The sequence below is a fragment of the Gracilinanus agilis genome, chromosome 5 (assembly GCF_016433145.1).
Source record: "Gracilinanus agilis isolate LMUSP501 chromosome 5, AgileGrace, whole genome shotgun sequence".
Classification (NCBI taxonomy): Eukaryota; Metazoa; Chordata; class Mammalia; order Didelphimorphia; family Didelphidae; genus Gracilinanus; species Gracilinanus agilis.
In genome coordinates, this window is record NC_058134.1 from 277,225,974 (window position 1) to 277,252,131 (window position 26,158).

Below are 26,158 nucleotides of genomic sequence, written 5' to 3' on the forward strand. Positions count from 1 at the left end.
ATTGACTTCTAGGTGGAAGATTCGCAAGGGTAGGCAATGGGGGTCAAGTGACTTGCCCAGGGTCACACAGCTGGGAAGTGTCTGAGGCCGGATTTGAACCTCGGACCTCCAGTCTCTAGGCCTGGCTCTCAATCCACTGAGCTACCCAGCTGCCCTCTAGGGTAATTTTAAATGGTGTTTCTCTTTCTACCTCTTGCTGCTCTAATGTGTTGGAAATATATAGAAATGCTGATGATTTATGTGCATTTATTTTGTATCCTGCAACTTTGCTAAAGTTGTTGATTATTTTTACAAGCTTCTTAGTTAATTCTCTAGGATTTTTTAAGTATATAATCATATCATCTTCAAAGAGTAATAGCTTAGTCTCCTCATTGCCTATTTTGATAGCTTCAATTTCTTTTTCTTCTCTAATTGCTATTGCTAGTGTTTCTAGTACTATGTTGAATAATAGAGGTGATAATGGGGATTCTTGTTTTACTCCTGATCTTATTGCGAAGGGTTCTAATTTATCCCCATTACATATAATGCTTCTTGATGGTTTTAGGTATATACTGTTTATTATTTTTAGGAAGGGTCCTTCTATTCCTATACTTTTCAACGTTTTCAATAGGAATGGATGCTGTATTTTGTCAAAGGCTTTTTCAGCATCTATTGAGATAATCATGTGATTTTTGTTTGTTAGACTGTTGATATGGTCAATTATGTGGATGGTTTTCCTAATGTTGAACCATCCTTGCATTCCTGGTATAAATCCCACCTGATCATAGTGGATGATCTTCTTAATTACTTGTTGGACTCTCTTTGCTAACATTCTATTTAAGATTTTTGCATCTATGTTCATTAGGGAGATTGGTCTATAATTTTCTTTCTCTGTTTTTGGTCTACCTGGCTTTGGAATCAGTACGATATTTGTGTCATAGAAGGAATTTGGTAGGACTCCTTCTTTGCTTATCATATCAAATAATTTGTATAGTATTGGGATTAGTTGCTCTTTGAATGTCTGATAGAATTCACTTGTGAATCCATCAGGTCCTTGTGATTTTTTCTTAGGGAGTTCTTTGATGGCTTGTTCAATTTCTTTTTCTGATATGGGATTATTTAGGTACTCTATTTCTTCTGCTGTTAATCTAGGAAATTTATATTTTTGTAGATATTCATCCATATCTCCTAAATTGTTATATTTGTTGCCATACAATTGGGTGAAATAGTTTTTAATAATTGCCTTAATTTCCCCTTCATTAGAGGCGAGGTCTCCCTTTTCATCTTTAATACGGTCAATTTGATTTTCTTCTTTCCTTTTTCTTATTAGATTGACCAGTACTTTATCTATTTTATCTCTTTTGTCAAAATACCAGCTTCTAGTCTTATTTCTTAATTCAAAAGTTCTTTTACTTTCGATTTTATTAATTTCTCCTTAATTTTTAGTATTTCTTATTTAGTTTTCATCTGCGGGTTTTTAATTTGCTCACTTTCTAATTTTTTGAGTTGAATACTCAATTCATTAATCTCTGCCCTCCTTAATTTGTTAATATATGCACTCAAGGATATAAATTTCCCCCTGAGTACTGCCTTGGCTGCATCCCACAGAGTTTGGTAGGATGTCTCATCATTGTCATTCTCTTCAATGAAATTGTTGATTGTTTCTATGATTTCTTCTTTGACAAATTGGTTTTGGAGAATCATATTGTTTAATTTCCAATTAGTTTTTGATTTGCCTGTCCAGGTACTCTTACTAATTATTATTTTTATTGCATTATGATCTGAGAAGGTTACATTTATTATATCTGCTCTTTTGCATTTATTTGCAATGATTCTATGCCCTATAAAATGGTCAATTTTTGTGAATGTACAATGTGCAGCTGAAAAGAAGATGTATTCCTTTTTGTCCCTCTTTATTTTTCTCCACATATCAATTAAATCTAATTTTTCTAGGACTTCATTCACCTCTCTTACCTCTTTTTTTATTTTTTGGTCTGATTTATCTAGATCTGAAAGTGGAATATTTAGATCTCCCACTATTAGGGTGTTACTATCTATTTCCTTCTTGAGCTCTGCCAGTTTCTCCTTGATGAATTTGGATGCTATACCACTTGGTGCATATATATTGAGCAGTATTATTTCATCTTTCTTTATACTGCCTTTATTCAGGATGTAGTGACCTTCCCTGTCTTTTTTAATCATATTTATTTTTACTTTGCCTTTGTCAGAAATCACAATAGCCACTTCTTCCTTCTTTTTCTCATTTGACTCCCAAAAGACTTTGTTCAAGCCCTGAACCTTAAACTTGTGTGTGTCTACCAGCCTCATATGTGTTTCTTGTAGACAAACATATGGTGGCATTTTGGTTTCTAATCCACTCTGCTATTTGCTTCTGTTTTATGTGAGAGTTAATCCCATTCACATTCAGAGTTGTAATTATCAGCTTTGCATTCACTGACATTTTTGTATTCTCCCCTATTCCTACCCCTTCTTCTTAACCTATTTCCTTTTAAACCAGTGCTTTGCTATTAACCTGGTATCCCTTATGCCCTCCCTTGATTGACTTCCCTTTCTACCCCCTCCCTTGTTATTCCCCTCTTTTTGTTTTGAAGACCTAATAAATTCCCTCCTCTTTTTTCTCCCCTCCCTTTTTTGACCTCCCCTCTCCCCTGCTCCCCTTGGTTTATCCCTTCTGACTTTCTCAGTCGGGTTAGGTAAGAGTTTTATATCTCAATGGATAGTATAGCTACTCTTCCCTCTCCAAGTTGATTATGCTGAGAGTAAGGTTTGATTATTCCCTCTTAATGCTCTCTTCCCCTCCTTCTTATAATAGTATTTATTTCCTCCCCTTCCCATGTCCTCTTTGTGTGTAATAGAATATCCTATTTTTCTTATTTACTCAGATTTTTATTGGTGTTCCCTATTATTCCCCCCCTCTTTCCCACCCCCATGTCATGTTAGACTATTTAGTATCCTATCCTCTCCCTATGAATTATTCTTCTGGGTGCTATAATAGTGAATATTATAATAGTGAATAGAGTTCACTACAGAGAATTATACATAGCATTTCTCCACATAGTAGTACAGATAATTAGATCTTATTTAAGCCCTTAAAGAGTCAAATTTAAAAAATTATAAGTTTTCTTTCTTTTCCCTCTGTTTCTTATTTACCTTTTCATGTTTTTCTTGATTTTTGTGGTTGGGTATCAAACTTTCCATTTAGTCCTGGTCTCTTTTGTGCAAAAACTTGGAATTCTTCAATTTTGTTGAATGCCCATACTTTCCCCTGGAAGTATATAGTCAGTTTCGATGGGTAGTTGATCTGTGGCTGAAGACCCAGCTCTCTTGCCTTTCTGAATATTGTGTTCCAAGCCTTGTGGTCTTTTAGTGTGGAGGCTGCCAGATCCTGTGTGATCCTGATTGGTGCTCCTTGATATTTTAATTGTCTCTTTCTGGCTTCTTGTAAGATTTTTTTCTTTTACTTGGAAGCTCTTAAATTTTGCTATTATATTCCTTGGTGTTGACTTTTCTATGTCCAGTGTAGCGGGTGATCTATGGATCCTTTCAATGTCTATATTGCTCTCTTGTTGTAGAACTTTAGGGCTATTTTGCTGAATAATTTCTTTAAGTATGGAGTCCAAGTTTCTATTAATTTCTGCCTTTTCTGGAAGACCAATGATCCTCAAATTGTCTCTTCTCGATCGGTTTTCTTGGTCTGTCACTTTCTCATTAAGATATTTCATGTTTCCTTCTATTTTATCAGTCTTTTGACTTTGTTTTATTTGTTCTTGTTGTCTTGAGAGATCATTATGTTCTAATTTTTCAATTCTAGCCTTCAAGGACTGGTTTTCTGCTATAGTCTTTTGGTTTTTGGCTATAATCTTTTGGTTTTCTTTTTCAATCTGGTCATTTCTGGTGTTCAATTTGCTTATCAGTTCATTTGATTTCTGAGCCTCACTTTCCAATTGCAAAATTCTGCCTTTTAAGCTGTTATTTTTTTGCCAGATCTCTTCCTTCTTCTTCGACATCTCATTTTTGAACTCTTCAATAGCTTGTGACCAGCTTTCATTTTTTGGTAAGGTTTGGATATGATTACTTGTTTGTCCTCCTCTGTTGTCTGGATTTTCTCTGTGTAAAAGTTGTCCAGTGTTCCAGAGTTTTCTTGATAATATTTTTCTTCCTCTGGAGTTCTTGGCTTGCCATCATTAGCCCCGCCCCTTTTCAGCTTTGTCTTCACACTCAGGGTCTGCCTGAGCTTTCTAAGCTCCTGGGGGCTCCGGTCTCCTTGTCCTCGGGGTCATGCCTCCTGGTATACCCTGGTCTGCCCTTCTGCCAGAGGCTCCTTCAGCAGTCTTTGGGGCTGCTTCCACAGTTGAGCTCCAGTCCGCACCGGGTCCTCACTGGAGGTCCAAGCCTGGGCTGGAGATCTTTATTCAAGCCTTGGGCACTGCCTTTGCCGGCGCAGACGCTCTTAGGGCACTGCCTTCACCCATGCAGAAGCTGGGGAAAGTCTGTGGGCTGGAGTTCTTTATTCGCACCTGAGGCGATGCCTTCACGTGCTCGGGAAATGTCCTTGTGTTAGAGATCTTTGTCCCAGCCGGAGGCAGTACCTTTACCCATGTGGACACTTGGGGAAAGTCCATGCGCAACCCCCAGCCACTTGGGGTCCCTCATCTTGCAGCACACAGGTACAAGCCCTGGGGCTGCCAGTGATTAACTGGTTGCCCCAATCCTGTTTTCACTCTTGTGACATTGGCCTTGGCGTTGTGCGAAGTGTGTGTTGTGGGGGTGGGTTAGGGGCTTTTTCCTCTCACGTTTTAGTGAGAGCTGTTTCACCCCTTTATAGCGTGGAGATGCCCCAATTCTGCGTACCTTCAACACTACGCCCTGTTGTAGGGTTCCTTCATTCGTCTGGGTTTGCTTTTATTTCCCCTTGAGGAGTCCTGTATGCTTCAGTCAGGAGAGATCGAGCAGCTGCTCCTTACTCTGCCGCCATGTTAACCAGAAGTGTTCACCCCTTATTTTTATGGGTTCTACTGCTCCAGAATTCATCTTGAGATACTATATCAAAGTTGTTTGGAGGGTAATTTTATAGAGATCAGATGGTTCTGTGTACCTTCTCCACCTCTTGCAATACTTTCTGATTAATTATTTTCATTGATCAAAGGATTCCCAGAAGATGATGTATCCTTTAAGCATACAGATCTGGATGTTTTTTGGATGTGTAATATTTGCTTAGGGTCATATAGCTAGTATATGTCAGAGGCAAGACTTGTGCTTAGGTCTTCTTGTCTTCAAGGTAATCTTTAATCACTATACCATGCTGCCTTTGGAGCAACCATTAAACAATACTAAATACTATTATTGTTATGAGGAAGGAATTGACAGACATATGTATGGATTTAGAAAGCAATTATTAAGCACTTTATATGTTGAAAGTACTGTGATTAGCTCTGGAAAAACTAACATAAAGAAGCAAGATTTTTTTTGCCCTAAATAAGCTTACTTTCTAGTAGGGGGAGGCAGCACATATAGGAGTAATGGCCAGTGAGAGATCTTTTTTTCAGGGAAGATGATTTTGACACATGTTTTCTAGAAAAAAAGAATTATTGATTTGGTCAGTATTCCCAGAGATAGAGTCTAAAAGACAGATGGGAGGAAGATAGATGGAGAAAGGACTGATACAACATGGCATAGAAATAATAGGAGAATGGTTTAATAAAGTTTCACTTATCAGAAGTCCAGAGAACAAGGACAATAGTTGGAGTGCTTGGCTAGAGAAAGAGGCTGGAACCTTGAGAAACTCTCCTTCTATTGTGTCTGAATGCCTTATTTTCTTTTGTCTCCTATTCATTTAATACTGGCATTCAGTCTAAAAGTGGGATATAGTGAAAGAGGGATAAGGATGGGGGAAGTGGAAGAGAAATTTTTCCCCTTCTGCCTTAACAAGAATGATTACTAGTGAGGAGTCATCTTCTCCTTCTATGGGATCCTACTCTAATACTGACCTCAAATTGACTTTTCATCTATCTTTTAAGGGCCACCTATTGTTTTAGCCATCTGCCATCAACCAATGGTTTTGCCCCCTTTTAATTTCTTTAGAGAATGGTATTCTTGTTTCTGTAAAAGTATTGCCAGGTATTAGAACATAAGCACCTTGAGGTCAGGGACTGTTATACTTTTGTGTTTGTATCCCCAGAGTCTTGCTCAGTGTCTGACACATAGTGGGAAATTAATATATTCCTGTTAATTGATATCTTTATCTAGGAATAATTCAATTTAATTTAAGAAGTATTTATTATATTTCCTTTTGAATTAGGAGTATTTCCTCTCTTATTCAGGCTGGCAGGAAAGACATTTAATTTCCCTGCTGCATGATATATAAAAGGCCAGCTGAGAGGAAATTAATGATAGAAACTCCACATTACCTTTTGTTTACTCTCTGATATATTGTTTCCTAGGAGGAGCTGAATATTATTTTAAACCTCACATGCAAAAATTGATTCTTGAAATCTTTGATTCAGTAAAGTGGTTTTGATTTATAGTTTTTATCTTCTATAAGTGCTCATTGTATATTTTAAGTATTTGCATACTTTAGTCTTGGCTTATCTTTGGTGTTGTAAACAGATTTTTGACTCCCCACTCCAATGGCTTCAGAGTTAATTTATTTTATTGTTGCTATTTTTTTGTTTTGTTTTGTATTTTAGTGAGAGAAAAGAGTTGTGAAGTATAGGAAACCTTTGGTGATGAGATAGTTAGAAAAAGAATTTCATTTCTCAGTTATAAAAACATTTAAAGATATATAGAAGCCCTATTTTTGGAATAAAGGGAAAGCATTCATTGGCCCTGTGGGAGAAGTATAATACATATTTGAATAACTGAATAAAAATATTTCTCATCTCTTATTGAGTGTGCTTGATAGTTTGGATTTCCAATAAAAGGAGAATAAAATTAAATTACTCCTATATATTAGACAAATGACCTTATTTTTCAAAACATGCATACCTTGAAAGCAGCTTACAATCTAACAGATGTGCTAATTGCCCAGGTAAAGAGATATGTATAAATTGAGGCAGAATATTATAGGCTAAAGGTGGAAAGTATGCTTTCTGACCAAGTAGTTTCTCTAGATCAGTGATTCCCAAAGTGAACGCTACCACCCCCTGGTGAGTGCTGCAGTGATCCAGTGAGGCGGTGATGGCCACAGGTACATTTATCTTTCCTATTAATTGCTATTAAAATTTAAAAAATGATAATTTCCAGGGGGCTAAGTAATATTTTTTCTGGAAAGGGGGTGGTAGGCCAAAAAAGTTTGGGAACCACTGCTCTAGATAATCTATATACCTTAGAAAATCAAGTTTGCAAGATATAAATACATAAGTGGGTGTAATGATCAGTGAAAAGTAGACTGTCATGAAAGAGACTCAGTCTTACTGTATTACTAAGCTTTGGATGCTACTTTGCATAAAGTGGCTTCCAATAGAAGAGAATTAAAGCATAGAAATTTTTAATATTAAGAATACTACAAGACTGCTAGAAAAATATAAGTAGGAAATGAACAAATCTCTAGAAAATATGGCCAATGAAGTTATGATCTAATAGAAGTGATGTGGAGTATTTATCAGTTTCAGAACCATATGACTAGGTCAATTGATATATAATTTAATCTTTCAAAATTAGTTATATCAATTGGACACTCTGAGTAGGGATTTTCCTTGCAACTCTTCAGGTGGACAAAATGGGAAGTCCTGTATATTTGTCCCCTTTCAGATGCATTTCCTCACTGTTTATTGGCTACAGGATGGGGGGTGGGTGGGAGGAGGAGAGGTTAAGAGCATGAATCATGTAACCATGGGGGGAAAAACCTTAATTAATTAATTAGTCGAATAAACTTAATTTAAAAAAAAAAGATGCATTTCCTCTAAAGTCAGTTCCCCAATAAAAGACTGACAAAAATAGGGTGAATTTTTCAAAATATAGTAATTGCATTTATTGCCTATCCCTTTGAACCCTATTCTCTATGACCAACCTGTTTGATGTATGATTAAAGCCTGTCATTTAGAAGTTGGAGAGGGTTGAGGAAGTAGAAACTGTGAGCGGGTGAAGGGAAGGAAGGAAGGAAGGTGGAATGGATGGGAGAAAGGACAGAGGAAGGTAGAAGAAGGGAAAGGAAGATAGCGGTCCCCAGCCCTGGCAGGGAGAAATTGACCAGAGCCCTTTGGGGCTCAAATAAAAGATCAAATAGCAACTTTGGGTTTAGAATAGCTAGGTTTTATTTAGATTAGGAAAGGGAAAGGTTAGGTAGGGAAAGAGGGTCTCCTCCACTTCTTTGGTAAAGAGATCCCAGGATCTGAGAGCCTCTTGACTCCAGAGAAAAAAGACATCAAAATCCCCCTCTCTTATGCTTTCTCCAACACCTCCCACAAAGGAAGTTGGAGGTGTTGGGGGAAGTTGTAGCAGGGAGTCCTAGGAGACATAGCCTCCCAGGTCTTACAATAATTTTAAACCACCCAAAATTCAGTTGAATGATATCAGACTTTGACTATGGACATTTAAAGCCAGACCAACAGTTATTTTCTTTCAGGAGATTAAGGGGAACCTCACCTATAATTAAATAGGGTTAGTCACACAAATAAGGATACTGAGGATGATGGGGAAAGGTAAGATTGCTCTTGCCTTATAAAGTAGAATTAAGGGTGATGGTACTATCTCCTAAAAGGAATTTTGGATATAACTTTTGAAAAAAAAGTAGATAAAAAGATGATAAATGGTTAGCCTATAGGAATGTTACTAAAATTGGTCTGAGTCATCCAGGATGAGGGCAATAAATGTCTCTCACTTCACTAAAATTTAGGACATCCTTAAAATCCTCTTAACCTCTTTTTAATCCTCCTATCCTACCTGACTATTTAGCACCACCAGTATATTTGTGTCCAGATTCAATTCATATGTACTACTGAAATAAGGACCATAGAACCATAGAACAAGGACCAAAATTTCTTGGGCTGTTTTAGTTGTATGGTTGCAGGGTGGAGGATGACATTCTAAGCCATATGCCAGACTTTCTGTGGTTTAGAAGGGGAGAGAGAGAGAGTTGCAAAATATACACAAATATTTACCATTCAGTTATTGTTTACAATAGGAGATCCTTAATGGCTTCACAGAAGTACTTCAATTTGTTTTTGACTAATAAAGTAATACCCTTATTTATGTGAAAGTGGGTGGAATACTCTCCATTTGACTAGCTTAGTGACTGACAAAAGGGAATATATCATCAGGAACAATATTAGAAGTTTTTGGAAGTAAATACCTATGAGGAGCTTACCTGTAGCTTCTATGCCTGTTATTACAAGTAAGGATAAATGAAATCCCTTGGAGTTACTTGAACCATCCCTTGTAATTAATATTAAACAATATTGAGTTCCCCCAGAGGACTGGTGAAAGATATTTCCTCCCTAGTAATTTAAATGAAAGAAGCTGCAGTGCTTCATTATATAAAATCCTCTTATAATAACCCCATGTGGCCTGTGAAATAGGCAGATGGTATCTAGTGATTGACAGTGTATTACCCAAAACTTAATAAAGTTATGCTGATTGCAGCAGCCATTCTTGATCTTGTCACTATGGTTGATCCAGGTAGCCCAGGAACCTAGTCAGTTGGACTATGTTATGGATCTCACCATTGCCCTTTTCTCCTTTCCTGTGACTGAGACCAGGCACATGAAGTCTAATTTTACTTGAGAAGGAATTTGCTGTATTTTCAACATTCTTCCTCATGGTTATCTGTAGTTTTCATGTTACCTGAGTTTGGGTAGAGGTTCTTATTACTAAGAGTGCTGATGTCCACAACTATCCCATAGTGACTCAAAAAAGCAGAAGGGGAAGAAGGGTAACTTAGAAATTTCGGAGTCCAGGCTGCTCAATTAAGTTTTCATAAATTCACTTAATGGTAAAAATCTAGATAGAGTGAGTAACAAGCTACTGATAATAGTTTCTCCAGAAACTAAAACAAGAGTCCATATTTTCACTGAACTTTTTAGGTTTAGAGGATTTCAAAAGGTCCCTTTCTGATGAGTTAATTGTAACTGTTCCTCCTGGTAGGGACTAGACTAGGCTGTAGACTTGGAAGATCTAGAGAGCAGCATTCTCTTTCCTTGGACCTTTAAGCTCCCGGAGGGCTTAACTTCTGGGGAGTCCTCAGGTTGAACAGACCCTTTGGCTGTCACAAAAACATGTTTTTTATACTCAATGACTATTAGGCTTCAAGAGTCATCAGTTCCCTGAAGTATCCACTCCCACAAATGGAAGATTATCCCCTTATATGTATATTGGGTCTTGGTTGCTACTAAATTGATGCATGGAGTCTTACTTTGATTTTTATCCTGAGTTATCCATGATAAGTTGCAAATGCAGGACGGGTCTTCTTAGGAAAGATAAAGCAGGATTCCATTGTAAATTATAAATGGTTTATCCGAATCATGCTCACCTGGACCCTTCCTTTGTTAGTGTCCTTCACAAAGAGGTTGGAACACAAAAACTGCCTCCAGTAGAAGTCTCAATGTCTTATCGCTGACCCTGCTTCAAAGGATCTAACTTTCAAGGGCATTTTCATTTTGCTTGGTTTACTGAAGACCTGCTTTCTATAAGGAAGGTAGAAACATTGTGGATAGTTTAAGGGGCAGTCAGGTGAGGGCATGGAAGGAATATCCTGGTAAATATTTTACAACTTGCTCTCCAGGGTAAGGACATGTTCACTAGACACACTTTAAAATTTAATCACCATGTATTAATATTTCCATCACATTTTTGTGTCTAGAAAATCAACAAAATAATAAGAATCAAGTTCTGATTTTAGAATTTGCTACTTTCTGAAGTGTAAATGCTAACATTGAATTTTAATAATTGGCTCTTGGGAGCTTGCCTAAGCTGACTCCAGAAACCTCCTAGCTATGAAATGGGCTGAATGAAACTAGACTTAGAGACCTAGAAGCCTGGAACAATAATGGACTCTTTTTAAAAATTTTAAACATTTATTAATATTCATTTTTAAACATTTATTAATATTCATTTTTAACCTGTTTACATGCTTCATACTCCTACTTTTCCCTTCACCCCCCGCATTCCCCCCATCCATGACCAACACACATTTCCACTGGTTTTATCATGTGTCCTTGATCAAGACCTATTTCCAAATTGTTGGTAGTTGCATTGGTGTGGTAGTTTCAAGTCCACATCCTCAATCATGTCCACCCCAGCCCATGCGTTCAATCAGCTGTTTTTCTTATATGTTTCCTCTCCTGCAGTCCTTCCTCGGGATGTGGGTAGCGTTCTTTACCATAAATCCCTCAGAATTGTCCTGGGTTTTTGTATTGCTGCTGGTACAGAGGTCCATTACATTCAATTTTATCATAGTATATCAGTCTCTGTGTACAATGTTCTTTTGGCTCTGCTCCTATCTCTCTGCATTAGTTCCTAGAGGTCTTTCCAGTTCACCTGGAACTCCTCCAGTTTATTATTCCTTTTAGCACAATAGTATTCCATCACCCGCATATACCACAGGTTGTTCAGCCATTCCCCAATTGAAGGACATACCCTCCTTCTCCAGTTTTTTTGCCACCACAAAAAGCACAGCTATAAATATTTTCTTACCAGTCTGTTTATCTATGATCTCTTTGGGGTATAAACCCAGCAATGGTATGGCTGGATCAAAGGGCAGGCAGTCTTTTATAGCCCTTTGAGCATAGTTCCAAATTGCCAGCCAGAGTGGTTGGATCAGTTCACAACTCGACCAGCAATGCATTAATATCCCAATTTTGCCACATCCTCTCCAACATTCATTACTCTCCCCTTCTTTCATTTTAGCCAATCTGCTAGGTGTGAGGTGATACCTCAGAGTTGTTTTGATTTGCATTGCTCTAATTATTAGAGATTTAGAGTACTTTCTCATGTGCTTATTGATACTTTTGATTTCTTTACCTGAAAATTGCCTATTCATGTCTCTTGCCCATTTATCAATTGGGGAATGGCTTGATTTTTTATACAATTGATTTAACTCTGTGTATATTTAAGTAATTAGACCCCTGTCAGAGTTTTTTGTTATACAGATTTTTCCCAATTTGTTGTTTCCCTTCTGATTTTGACTACATTGTTTTTGTTTGTACAAAAGCTTTTTAGTTTAATATAATCAAAACCGTTTAATTTAAATTTTTGGAGAATCATATTACTTAATAATATGATTCTCCAAAAATTTAAATTAAACGGTTTTAGTTTAATTAAATTTAGTTTAATTAAATTAGTTTTCGATTTGCCTGTCCAGGTGCCCTTATAATTATTATTTTATTGCATTATGATCTGAGAAGGTTACATTTATGATTTCTGCTGTTTTGCATTTGTTTGCAATGATTCTATGCCCTATAAAATGGTCAATCTTTGTGAATGTACCATGTGCAGCTGAAAAGAAGGTGTATTCCTTTTTGTCCCTATTTATTTTTCTCCACATATCAATTAAATCTAATTTTTCTAGGAAGTCATTCACCTCTCTTACCTCTTTCTTATTTATTTTTTGGTTTGATTTATCTAGATCTGAAAGAGGAATATTTAGATCTCCCACTAGTATGGTTTTACTATCTATTTCCTTCTTGAGCTCTGCCAGTTTCTCCTTTATGAATTTGGATGCTATGCTACTTAGTGCATACATATTGAGCAGTGTTATTTCCTCATTGTTTATACTGCTTTAATCAGGATGTAATGGCCTTCCCTGTCTTTTTTAATCATATCTATTTTTACTTTGGCTTTGTCAGAAGTCACAATAGCCACTCCTGCCTTCTTTTTCTCATTTGACGCCCAAAAGATTTTGTTCAAGCCCTGAACCTTAAACGTGTGTATGTCCACCCGCCTCATATGTGTTTCTTGTAGACAACATATGGTGGGATTTTGGTTTCTAATCCACTCTGCTATTTGCTTCTGTTTTATGTGAGAGTTAATCCCATTCACATTCAGAGTTGTAATTATCAGCTTTGCATTCACTGATTGTATTCTCCCCTATTCCTACCCCTTCTTCTTAACCTATTTCCTTTTAAACCAGTGCTTTGCTATTAACCTGGTATCCCTTATGCCCTCCCTTGATTGACTTCCCTTTCTATCCTGCTCCCTTGTTATTCCCCTCTTTTTGTTTTGAAGGCCTAATAAATTCTCTCCCCTTTTTTTCTCCCCTCCCTTTTTTGACCTTCCCTCTCCCCTTGGTTTATCCCTTCTGACTTTCTCAGTAGGGTTAGATAGAGTTTTATATCCCAATGGATAGTATAGCTACTCTTCCCTCTCCGAGTTGATTATGCTGAGAATAAGGTTTAAAAATTACCTCTTGATGCTCTCTTCCTCTCCTTCTTATAATAGTATTTGTCCCCTCCCCATCCCATGCCCTCTTTTTGTGTCATAGAGTATCCTATTTTTCTTATTCTCTCAAGTTTCTCCTGGTGTCTCCCTCCATTCACCCCCCTCTTTCCCACCCCCGATGTCATCTTAGACCATTCAGCACTCCACCCTCTCCCCATAAATCATTCTTCCAACAACTATAATAGTGAATACTTAATAGTTAATGGAGTTCACTACAGAGAATTATACATAGCATTTCTCCACATAGGAATACAGATAATTAGATCTTACTGAGGCCCTTAAAAAGGCAAATTTAAAAAATTATGAGTTTTCTTTCTTTCCCCTCTGTTTCTTATTTACCTCTTCATGTTTCTCTCAATTTTTGTGGTTGGATATCAAACTTTCCATCTAGCCCTGGTCTTTTCTGTGGAAATACTTGGAAATCTTCAATTTTGTTGAATGCCCATACTTTCCCCTGGAAATATATAGTCAATTTTGATGGGTAGTTGATCCGTGGTTGCAGGCCCAGCTCTCTTGCCTTTCTGAATATCGTATTCCAAGCTTTGCAATCTTTTAGCGTGGAGGCTGCCAGATCCTGTGTGATCCTGATTGGTGCTCCTTGATATTTGAATTGTCTTTTTCTGGCTTCTTGTAAGATTTTTTCTTTTACTTGGAAGCTCTTGAATTTGGCAATTATATTCCTGGGCATTATCTTATCTGGATTGAATGGCGAAGGTGATCTATGGATCCTTTCAATGTCTATATTGCTCTCTTGTTGTAGAACTTCAGGGAAATTTTGCTGAATAATTTCTTTTAGTATGAAGTCCAAATTTCTATTAATTTCTCCCTTTTCAGGGAGACCAATGATTTTCAAATTTTCTCTTCTAGACCGGTTTTCTTTGTCTGTCACTTTCTCATTGAGATATTTCATGTTTCCTTCTATTTTTTCAGTCTTTTGGCTTTGTTTTATTTGTTCTTTTTGTCTTGAGAGATCATTAGCTTCTAATTGTTCAATTCTAGCCTTTAAGGAATGGTTTTCCTTTTCAATCTGGTCATTTCTGGTCTTCAGTTGACTTGTCTCACTTTCCAATTGTGAAATTCTCCCTTTTTAACTGTTATTTTCTTGCCTGATTTCCTTTTGAGCTACTTCCCATTTCTCAGACCAAATCTTTTCCAACTTTCTCATCATCTCAGTTTTGAACATTCAAGAGCTTATGACCAGTTTTGATTATCTTGGGATGGTTCGGATGTGATTGCTTGTTTATTCTCCTCTTCTGATTGCTAGGTTGTCTGGATTTTCTGTGTGTAAAAGTTGTCGAGTGTTAAAGATTTCTTCTTGTTGTTGTTAATCTTTCTCTCTTTCTTCTGGACTTCCTGGATCTCGGTAGCCATCATTAGCCCAGCAGCTTCTCAGCTTTATCCTCACGCTCAGGGTCTGTTTGTGGTCTTTTGGCTCCTGAAGTCTGAGTTCTGGTTTTTTCCAAGGTCAAGCCCCCTGGTGGACCTTCTTTCTTGATCTTCTGCAGGAGGCTCCTTTACAAGTCTCAGGGTGCTGCTTCCACAGTCGTATACCCGTCTGCACTGGTTCCCCACTCAGGGTTTCAGATCCTTCGCTCCCACCTGTGTCCGCCTCCTCCCGCGTCTCCACCCACGCCTGCGCTCCGCATCTGCACTCAGAGTCCGTGAGCATTCCTCAACTTTTTGGGGTCCCAAATCTTGCCTCTCTCAGGAACAGGCCCTGGAGCTGCCAATGACTCGATGGGTGCCCCAAACCTGCTCTATTTCTTTTGACCTGGCTTCGGAGCTGCAGGTGGTCTGTGGGGGGGGTGGTTGCTCAGCCCGCGATTTAGTGAGAGCTGTTTCACCCCTTTATAGCATGGAAACGCCCCAATTCCACGTACCTTCCACGCTGCACCCTGTTGTGGGGTCCCTCTGTTCGACTGGGTTTGTTTTTCTGCCCCCTTGAGAAGTCCTGTATGTTTTGGTCAGGAGAGGTTAAGCGCTGCTTTTTATTCTGCCGCCATCTTAACTATAATAATGGACTCTTAAAAGGTTCTCTATGTTGAGTTCATGGCATAGGAATTTTTCTAACCCTTCCAGTCGCAATTGTTGATGGGGGCATTAGAGGCTTAAATAATGCCACCAAGGGGAATCTCTATAACATTGCTAAAAATGTGGTAGGAAAGAATCTGACAGGAGCTATTGATGAAGGTGGTGGTAATGGCAGAGGTGGCTTGACTCATATGTTGCCTCTTTTCTATGATGGTACCTGACTACCCAAGATAGACGAGATTAAGAAGAAAAGTCTCAGGAGAGACATGATAACTGTCTTTAAAAGGACTTTCAAGAAACAAACCAGATATACCTTTTAACTCAGCAATATGACTATTACATTGATTTCCTAATATGATCAGGGAAAAAGAAAAATAACTTAAAAGTATGTGTGGGAATTCTCTTTGTGGTGTCAAAAAAATGAAAATTTAAGGGATTCTCAGTTGTGGAATGGCTAAAGAAGTTGTGGCATATGTTTGTGATGGAATATTTGTACTATAAGGAATGATGAATATATTTGTTTTATTTTACTTTTTGAATTTTTTTATTCCAAATGTTTACAAATCCAAGCAAGACAAGCATTTCCATATGTAAGAAGAATATATTAAACAAAGGAAATTACAGATTTCCTATATATTTAATTTGCTTTTCTTTATAGCTACAATGATAGATTACATCCACTACTGTCCCAACCCATTCCCCGCCCTCCCTGTCTCAGTTTATTATTCTAGTATTAGTTCTGTAGCTGTGTATAATGTTTTCCTGTTTGTACTCATTTTATTCTTCATTATCTTGTATAAGTCTTTCCTGGTATTTTTTAAATATGTTTAGACTATTTTTCCATGGTTACATAATTCATGATTTTTCCCATCCCTCTTCTCTCCCACTTCCCAGAGCCTGTAAGGCAGTTCCATTGGATTATAAATGTATCATTGTTCAAAACCTATTTCCATGTTATTCATATTTGTAACAGAGTTATCTTTTAATGCCAAAACCCAACCATATCTCCATTGAACCACGTGATCAATCATATGTTTTTATTCTGCATTTCTGCTCCCACAGTTCTTTCTCTGGATGTGGATAGTGGTTTTTTTCTTTTTTTTTTTTTTATAAGTCCCTCAGAATTGAACTGGGTCATTGTATTGCTGCTAGGAGAAAAGTCTATTACATTCAGTTGTGCCATAATGTATCAGCCTCTGTGTACAATGTTCTCCTGGTTCTGCTCCTTTCGCTCTGCATCAGTTCCTGGAGGTCGTTCCAATTTACATTGAATTCCTCCAATTCACCATTCCTTTCTGCACAATGGTTATTACATCACCATCAGATACCACAATTTGTTCAGCCATCCCTCAATCGAAGGGCAGTCCCTCATTTTCCAATTTTTTGCCACCACAAAGAGCAGCTATGAATATTTTTGTACAAGTCTTTTCCCTTATTATCTCTTTGGGGTACAAACCCAGCAGTAGTATAGCTGGATCAAAGGACAGCCATTCTTTTAAAGCCCTTTGTGCATAATTCCAAATTGCCCTCCAGAATAGTTCTATTAATTCACAACTCTACCAGCAGTGTAGTAGTGTCCCAATTTTGCCATATCCCCTCCAACATTTATCACTTTCCTTTGCTGCCATATTAGGCAGTCTGCTAGATGTGAGGTAGTAAATCATGTTGTTTTAATTTGCATTTCTCTAATCAGGAGGGATTCAGAACACTTTTTCATGTGTTTATTTATAGTTTTGATTTAATTATGTGAAAACAACCTATTCATGTCTCTTGACAATTTGTTGTTTGGAGAATGACCTGATTTTTTGTAAATTGACTTAGTTCCTTATATATTTGGGAAATTAAACCTTTGTCAGAGAGTTTTGCTATAAAAACATTTTCCCAGTTTGTTGATTTCCTTCTAATTTTGGTTGCATTGGTTTTATTTATACAAAACCTTTTTTAATTTGATATAATCAAAGTCATACATTTTATTTGTATAACATTGTAATGTTCTCTATCTCTTGCTTGTTCTTAAATACCTTCCTTTCCCACAGATCTGACAGGTACACTATACTATCATGATTTCACTCTTTATATTTAAGACATTTACCCATTTTGGATTTATCTTGGTATAGGGTGTAAAATGTTAATCTAAACCTAATTTTTCCCATACTTTTTTTCCAATATCCAAGCACTTTTTGTCAAAGAGTGAATTCTTTTCCCAAAAGCTGGGATCTTTGGGTCTATCAACTAGATTACTGAGGTCATTTACGCCTAGTCTATTCTGTTGGTCCACCCTTTTGCCTCCTAGTCAGTACCATATTGTTTTGATGACCACTGCTTTATAATTTAGTTTAAGATCTGGTACTGCTAGGCCCTCATCCTTCACATTTTTCCCATTATTTATTTCCCTTGATATTATTGATCTCTTCTACATTCAGATGAACTTTATTATAATTCTAATACTATAAAAAATGTTTTTAATAGTTTAATAGCTATGGCACCAAATAAGTATATTAATTTGGAAAGGATTGTTATTTTTATTATATTTGTTGGAAATATATAGAAATACTGATGATTTGTGTGTGCTTATCTTGTACCCTGCCACTTTGCTAAAGTTGTTGATTAATTATTTCTGCTAGCCTTTTAGTTGATTTTCTAGTATTCTTTAAGTAGACCATCATGTCATCTGCAAAGGGTGATAGTTTAGTTTCCTCATTACCTATTTTAATCCCTTCAATTTCTTTTTCTTCTCTAAGTGTTATCACTAGCATTTCTAGTACAATATTAAATAATAGAGGTGATAATATACATCCTTGCTTCACTCCTGATCTCATTGGGAAGGCTTCTAACTTATTCCCATTGCAGATGATACTTGCTGATGGTTTTAAATATATACTGTGTATTTTTTTTTTGAGGAATGGCCCTTCTATTCCTATACTTTCTAGTGTCTTCAATAGGAATGAGTGTTGTATTTTTCAAAGGCTTTTTTTGCATCTATTAAGATAATCATGTGATTTTTGTTTGTTAGCTTGTTGATATGGTCAATTATATGGATAGTTTTCAGAAAATTAAACTATCCTTGCATTCCTAGTATAAATCCCACCTGGTCATAGTGAATAATCCTTATGATAATTTGCTGTAGTCTTTTTGTACGTTATTTAAGGCTTTTGCATCTATGTACATTAAGGAGATTGGTCTGTAGTTTTCTTTCTCTGTTTTTGATCTACCTGGCCCACCTTTTATCTTGTTCCCCTTCTACTTCTCAGTATAGTGATAGAATTCTATACCCCACTGACTATACTTGTTTTTCCTTCCCTGAGCTAGTTACAATGAGAGTAAAATTTAAGTATTGCCTGTCACTACCCTTACCTTCACTTCTCTGTAATGATTTTTTGTACTCTTTATGTTATATAATTTATTCCATTCTATCTCTCCCTTCCCATTGCTATCAGTGGAGACCCTTTGAGTTCTAACCTCTTTGTGAAGGACACTAATACATGAAGGACCCAGGTGAGCATGATTTGGATACACCATTTATATATCACATTGTTTATTTAGTTAATATAGATTATAGTTAATCATGAGATTATAGTTTATCACCAGAGTTGAAGTTAACAAGAATATGAACAGAGAGTAGAAAGACAGAAGAATGCCTAGGAGAGAATGTTGGAGAAAACTAAATTTAGGGGACATGATGTGGATGTTGAGCTCTCTTACTCTAGTCCTCACTAATGGTATTCCCCCAATTGGGGGGAGGGACAGTTATATGCACTCAAGTTGCATTCTCCATTAACTGCCAAATGAGATTTTAAAAATAAATTTTTTTCTAAGTAGTATAATATATCTCCTTCCCAGTTTCTACTATCTCAGCCTCTGGGGAGGGGAAGCAAATTGGTTTATAGCTTGGCTCAGTTCATACAACCTAGTTCCAAGTCCAAAAACTTCCTTACATTTGAGTCCCAGACACCCTGACTTCCCCAGACTTACATGTGGGCTTGATAGCCATATTTCTCTACCCAAGATCCTGCAAGGCTCCATTATTATTATGTCTATAACTCCTGGTACCCATAGAGATCACCTCTGACAGCTGAAACTGAGGAGGACAAATAATCCTGAATAGGAACAAACAGCACAAAGCCTATTTTTTAATCTGGGTAGAAGAGAGAGAGCAGGAGAAGGAAAGTCTTTCCCTTACAATCAGCTCAGTTTATAGTCTCCAAGATGTGGATGAAATCACAGCAAGGAAGGAGTCCATATGAAAGAGAGGATAGAGAGAGAGAGGCAGGGGTTAGGAAGGGAGAGATGGGGAGAGAGACAGATGAAAAAAAATCACTCACTAATTTCAAAGACCTAGTTATGCTTGATTATATTAATATTTACAATTTAAAAAATAAAATTAACAATTAAAATATATCATAAACATAATCAAAAGAAAACTATAGATTTGGAAACCATGGAAATTACGACAGGAAGGATGACATCTAAAGCAAAAAGGAATTGCTAAATTTTATAAAGCTACTTCCAATTCTACAATGGATATGAAAAGAAATACAGAAAAGGAAACACATTTTGTTATTAATCATTTGAAATCATCATCATCTATCAAATTAAAACAGTATTAAAATGCTACTTCATCCCCATTAAACACAGGGAAAGTAATCAGTGTTGAGAATGTGTACTAAAAGTAGTACAGTATATATAATTTTAAATGCTATCTATTCAGAGCTTTTTATAGCAACATTATTCATAACCAAGAAACTGAAAGCAACTTAAGTGTCTCACAATAGGGAAATGCTTAACTAAATTGTGGTACATTAATGTAATGGAATACTCTAATGCAATTAAGTTAGACAAGTCTGAGGAATGTAAAGACTTTTATAAAATAGTGCAAAGTAAAAAAAATAAAACCTAAACAAAAGCTCACATCAGCTATGACCACCCAGGAGGAAATGTGCATGGAAATGGCTAGACAAGAATCCTGATGGAAAGTTACTATAATAAAAAAAATTATGATATTTGATGTTGAAATTCATTCATGCAAATGTAAATGTTTGTGAAGAAGTCAATTTTAGCACAAATTCCTATACCTTTTAATATCTCCATACATGATGTCATATTCTATTAATTTTGTTATAAGTATAGATATAGGTGTAGGCACAGAAAAAGTTCCATATTACACATATGTTGGTAATGATTTTCTAGTTTCCCAACTTCCTGGGGATTCTAGTACAATGGCTGGTGGAAAGACAAGGTGGTATTTATTATCTTCACTCGAAAATTTTTGTTTTGGGTTCTTTGACTCATAAAACTAGCTGAGGAAGTGATAAAGAGAAAAAAATAAGTTGAGAGAGCCTGGATAACAAACCTGGAACAACTTCTTTCTGCATAGAGACAGGAGTCTGCTCTCATATGTCAGTTGGGCTCTGAGACATTAATTATAGGTATAGTACCAGATCAGAGATTAGCAAATGGCAATTAAGAAAAGTATAACTATTCTATTATTGTCAATGGCTTGAATATTTTATACTTCATTTTTATACTCTTCTTAAGGATTTATACATCACATCTTACAACCTTTTTCCATTTTTTCAAAATTTTCACTGATATTCAAATTGGCTGAAGAAAGATCATTCACACAGTCAGAATTTTGCCTAATAGTAATATATTTTATCACTAATTTCTGGGAACTACTAATTCTAAAACTCTTTTGAAAATATAAAATTCATTTGGTGAGAAATAGAAGACATGAGAAACCAAATATTATAATTGTTGCTATGTTCATGGACTCTAAACAGATTATGAGATAATTTTAAATCCAAACACAGAATTTCGTACTTCTTATTCAAAAAATAGCCATCGTAAAACAAATAGGACACTAAGTCAACTGGTTCCTTCCAAAAGTCAAGATGGGCATGATGCTGCAACAGATTTTTTTCCTTGAGTTTTTATCAGAGCTGAGCAAAGATATTGTAGTGCAGATGAGAAGGTATAAGGAAAGGAGAGTCCCCTCGAACAATGCATTGTTTATTTGTTTAGATCTTAGCCTCTGATTTTATGGGTCTCAGCAAATTCTGGCAAGACACCTCCTTAGATAAATGCAAGTCAGCATCCTCTCTGCTATTTAATCATAAAGAATATACCTAGAGAGAGCCTAAGTGTTGTTCAGTCATACATAGGCATAGATGGGACTTAAACTCTGGTCTTAATGATTCAAGTTAGCTCTCTATCCACTACAGCAATGCATCTCTCACCTTGAAAATTATAGGTCCTTGAAGACTTTGTATTTAGGATTTGTCTTATTGGCATGAGAAGGCTTGCCCTAAGTTATCAAATCTTGTGTAGCTTAGTAAGTGGCATATTGAATGGAATCTGACTTTTTTCTCTTCTTTTTAGCTTAGAGGGGATAAGATAAGAGTATAATGGAGTTCTTTATACTTTTTCTATGACTTTCAGTTGATCAATGTTATGGTTCTCATGTTTTCTCCTTCCTCAGTAGTTGGGAAGATATGTTAGTCTTCTAAAAGCATCTTCAAAATTCTCCCTGGAGGCAAGTATTCTTGTCCATAGGAATAGAGTATGAGCTTTATAAATGGATATGAGGAATAAAACTCATCCAAATATCCCCCCCTTTTTTTCTAGATGTTTCTGGATTTGGGGAAGGCATGCCTGGTGTGTATAAACTTGGACATAAATGGCAGGGAAGATTTAGTCAGGCTATTAACTGTCTCAAGGCCAAAAAAAAATGAGGCAAAGTATGAAGGCAATTTTACCAAGATGATTCAAGCCTTGACCACTGTTTTACTTTAAATAGCTGTATTTTCTAAATAAAAGTGATTTGAAGCTGAATTACTTAGGTAATGGTCTCCTATTTTCACTCTTCAGTGCATGTACAGGGATAGCCTTAGGGTTAAGTATTGGAATGAGTCATTGAAATGGTGAATATATTCCAGAACTCCAGAAACAGAAAACAATCTCATCTTCCAAGAATAGTTGAGATGAAGCCTCCCTGGAGAAAATAGAATGGACTAGAGGTCACCTGTCAGTCCTTTCCAATCCTGAAATTCTCTTTGTATAACAGCATACAGGCTTATAGGATTTCATGGTGTCTTAATGCAGCTTTAACCTCAGAGAGAATTAAAATTTATAAATAAACCAGCCAGTTTATTAAGATATTTCATTCTTTGAAAATTGATTTCCTATTAAGTAATTTCCTGATTCCTCTCTTCATCAACCATAATGTTCCCCCTCTTAAGTCTATTTTATAAGAACAATAATATATCTTTTTTTCAACATAAAAGAATTTTTGCTACCTCTCTATAATAGATCATTCCTATTTATAACTTCACTTTAGAAAAAAAATGTTCTTTAAATGAGCTCTTGCTTGTCCCAAGTGTGCACCGATTCCCGTTCTACCTCTGGCTTTCTATTGAAATGTTTGCAAAAAAATTTTTTTTCTAAGTTCATGACTTGGGCATAGCTCCCATTTCTTAGCAGTTAGTGGTTTAGTTAAGGAAAATCCATATAACAAAAGCTTGCAAGCTTTTTGTTGGCCCATGTATAATTCAGAAGCATAATTGCCCTGTGACTATTTCTCATATCCATCACTGCCTCTTTTAGATGGCTTCCATCTCCTTCTCTTCCGTTTACTTTCCTCATAAATTACATAGGTCCAATTTCATTTATGAATGCCCAAATTACAAACATTTCCATTGTTCTCAGAAACCTATTTTAAAACAACAGCTGAATGGAATAGACCATTTGTTGACTTAACCTCAGGATTAAGTGCACCTTCATCCAATGGACATATTGTGGGAGGCTTGCATGTATTACTAGGTGATCAATTATACATGTGAATCTCTAGCTTTAAATTTTTAAGAGATGAACATAGTGGAAGAGAGTTCAGAAAGCAAGCTGAGATGGAATTCCTACAAAGTAAGGAGTCTCCTGACTCAGCTATAATCTGTGAACCTTCCCATTTCTTCAAATGCCTTTTAGCTAGCACACAGAGGGAATCCCTTAAGATAGGTTGAGCAAGTCACTGAGTCACTTTATACTCTTTTCAATCTAGGCAAGCAATGGGAAATAAATTGAGACCATAGAAGCAATATTTCATTTCAAGCCTTTAATAACTGTTCATATTGTTTCAATTTCTGTGGCCAGACCAGAGGTAGATTTGAACTATGTATGATCCAGTACAATGGGTGGAGGAGGGGTGACAACAACTAATTTTTTCAGATAATGCTTCCTTTACCCCATTTTTCTCTTGAGTAAAAAATAAATTCCTTCAAGTTTTAATGATATTAATTTTCCTTAATCTACACTTGATGTATTTTAATACTATTGAAAAACAATTAATGTTAGCATCAGTAATTTAGATGTAGAAAAATATCCTCTGAATGATATCTTAGTTTAAAAAAAGCTTGTGATAAACTTTAAAGAAATCAGTGAATGGAGAAGATGTCCTTTCAAAGGAAACTATTTTTTAAAAAGTGACTTTCCACAGCAGCATCTGCAAGCTTGATTTGTTGTTGGTATATATATATATATATATATTTTTTTTCTTTCTCCAAATTGGATGGTATAAAAGACTGTCAAACAAATGTACTTCTAATTCAAATACAATATGTTAAAGTCAAAAAGAGCTACATTCTGTGAAAACCTTGACTTCTTCACAAGGTCTATGTAAATGTACTAAGCCTTAGGATAGGAAGAATTCCTCAGAATTCCAGGTGACCAGTAAAATTATCTGACTTTTACCATTTTGTCAGCTTTTACTATGTACTAGTCATAAAAATGCAGAGTTAACCAGGATTGTTTTAAGGCAGAATTGTTAAAAGGCATAATTTGGACCCTAATTGGGATCTTATTGGTGGATGAAAAATGATATAATTCCAAACAGACAATGAACATTTTTTTTGTGGAAATATATATATATGTATATATATATAAAATCCTTACCTTCCGTTTTGGAGTTAATACTGTGTATTGGCTCCAAGGCAGAAGAGTGGTAAGGGTAGGCAATGGGGACCAAGTGACTTGCCCAGGGTCACACAGCTGGGAAGTGTCTGAGACCAAATTTGAACCTAGGACCTCCCATCTCTAGGCCAGGCTCTCAATGTACTGAGCTACCCAGCTGCCCCCTTTGGTGGAAATATCTTGCTATTTTTTCAGAGTTTTGATTTTTTAAATTTTCATTTTTTTAAAAGTCATGACCAAGTACTTCACTACTTATGCACTACATTATTTTGACTGTGCTATTTATTTGCCTTTCTATGGAAGAGCTCTTCAACAAAGTGCTCACACAGTCAGCCAATAAATGTTTGTTTTAAGGACTTACTATGTGTTGGGCATTGTAATGAGTCCTGGAGAAGAATCCAAAGAATTCAGAATCCAAAGAATGGCAAAAGACAGTCTAGGCTCTCAAGAAATTCATGATCTAATGCTGAAAACAACAAACCAACTATTTACAAAAATATATGTAAACAGGAAAAAGTGGAGATAATCCACAAAGAGAAACTAGTAGTATTAGGGCTAATTAGCATTATCAACAGCAAGTAGTATTAGGGCTAATCAGCATTATCAACAGCAAGTAGTAGCATTCATTTCAGTGTGCAGTGTTTTTAACCATAAAGAAAAAATCCAGTTAATTCCACAAGGAAGGAATTGATGACTATTTAAGGAAGCACTTCTTGGGCTTAAAGTGATAATAAAGAGGTAAAATCATGGGTAGTTACATCTGAAATGACTTTCTAAATGTAATAATGCCAAAGTTCAAATCTTTGATATGTCAAGTTTTGAAGTTATTGACTCTCCACAGTTATAAAGAATAAGTTGCCAACTTTTTATAAAAGTTTTGTCTCTTAACACACTTGTTGATTTATTTTAATTCTGACAGTTGTAACATCCTAGAAATTTGAAGAAAGAAAGTTGAAATCTATATATCTTAACAGCCAAATATAGAAATGTGTTTTTTAAATGTAAACAGCAATCAGGAACTTCATACAAGCTACAGTAAGATGCTCAGTATACATTTAATGGGGTCACTACTATCTCTTTCTTTGACCAAGGATGGCATATTGCTGCTTCTCCTTGTGGCCATAAAAAATAAATGTGACCATAAAAAATGTGACCAAAAAAAAGTAAAAAGCAGTTTAGCCATCTGACAAGAGGATTCTTTCAGTACGAAACTTTTCTTCCTTCCTTATATTTTGGCAACAATATAAATATACCTTCCTTTAACTACATCTACTATGTTTAATATGCCAAGAGGAATGAAGTTTACAACTACATTTTGCATGTTATTCCAAACTATGGCCAGCATCAACCATCACTACTTTTCAATAATTTAGTCAAGTGAAATTATTTTTTACCATTTCCCTGACATAAATTGTCTTTTTCTATGCCACTGTGGGAATCCAATAAGAGAATAGATAAAAATCTGAGACTCCTCTTTTGACCCCTTTTGTGATCCTTGTGATTTCTTGTTGAAAATTATTGTGGCCTTATTGAAAAGATTTAAGTTCCTATCAAACCTGAATTTAAAGGGTTAACACTGTTAACACAGCAAGGAATGCTGCTGCCTGTTATAGCCAAGGCCAAGATCCTCCCCAACATGGCTTTCTGATAAGAAGCCAGTCAAAATTCAGCCTTGGCCTTGGTCTATTCTGAAGCCAATGTTTTGTCTTTTGATGTGACATAATTTGTAACTTCTGCGCATCTGCAAAGTTTCAGGGGGGTTCTTTTGTGTAAAATGAGTCTTGAAATATATATA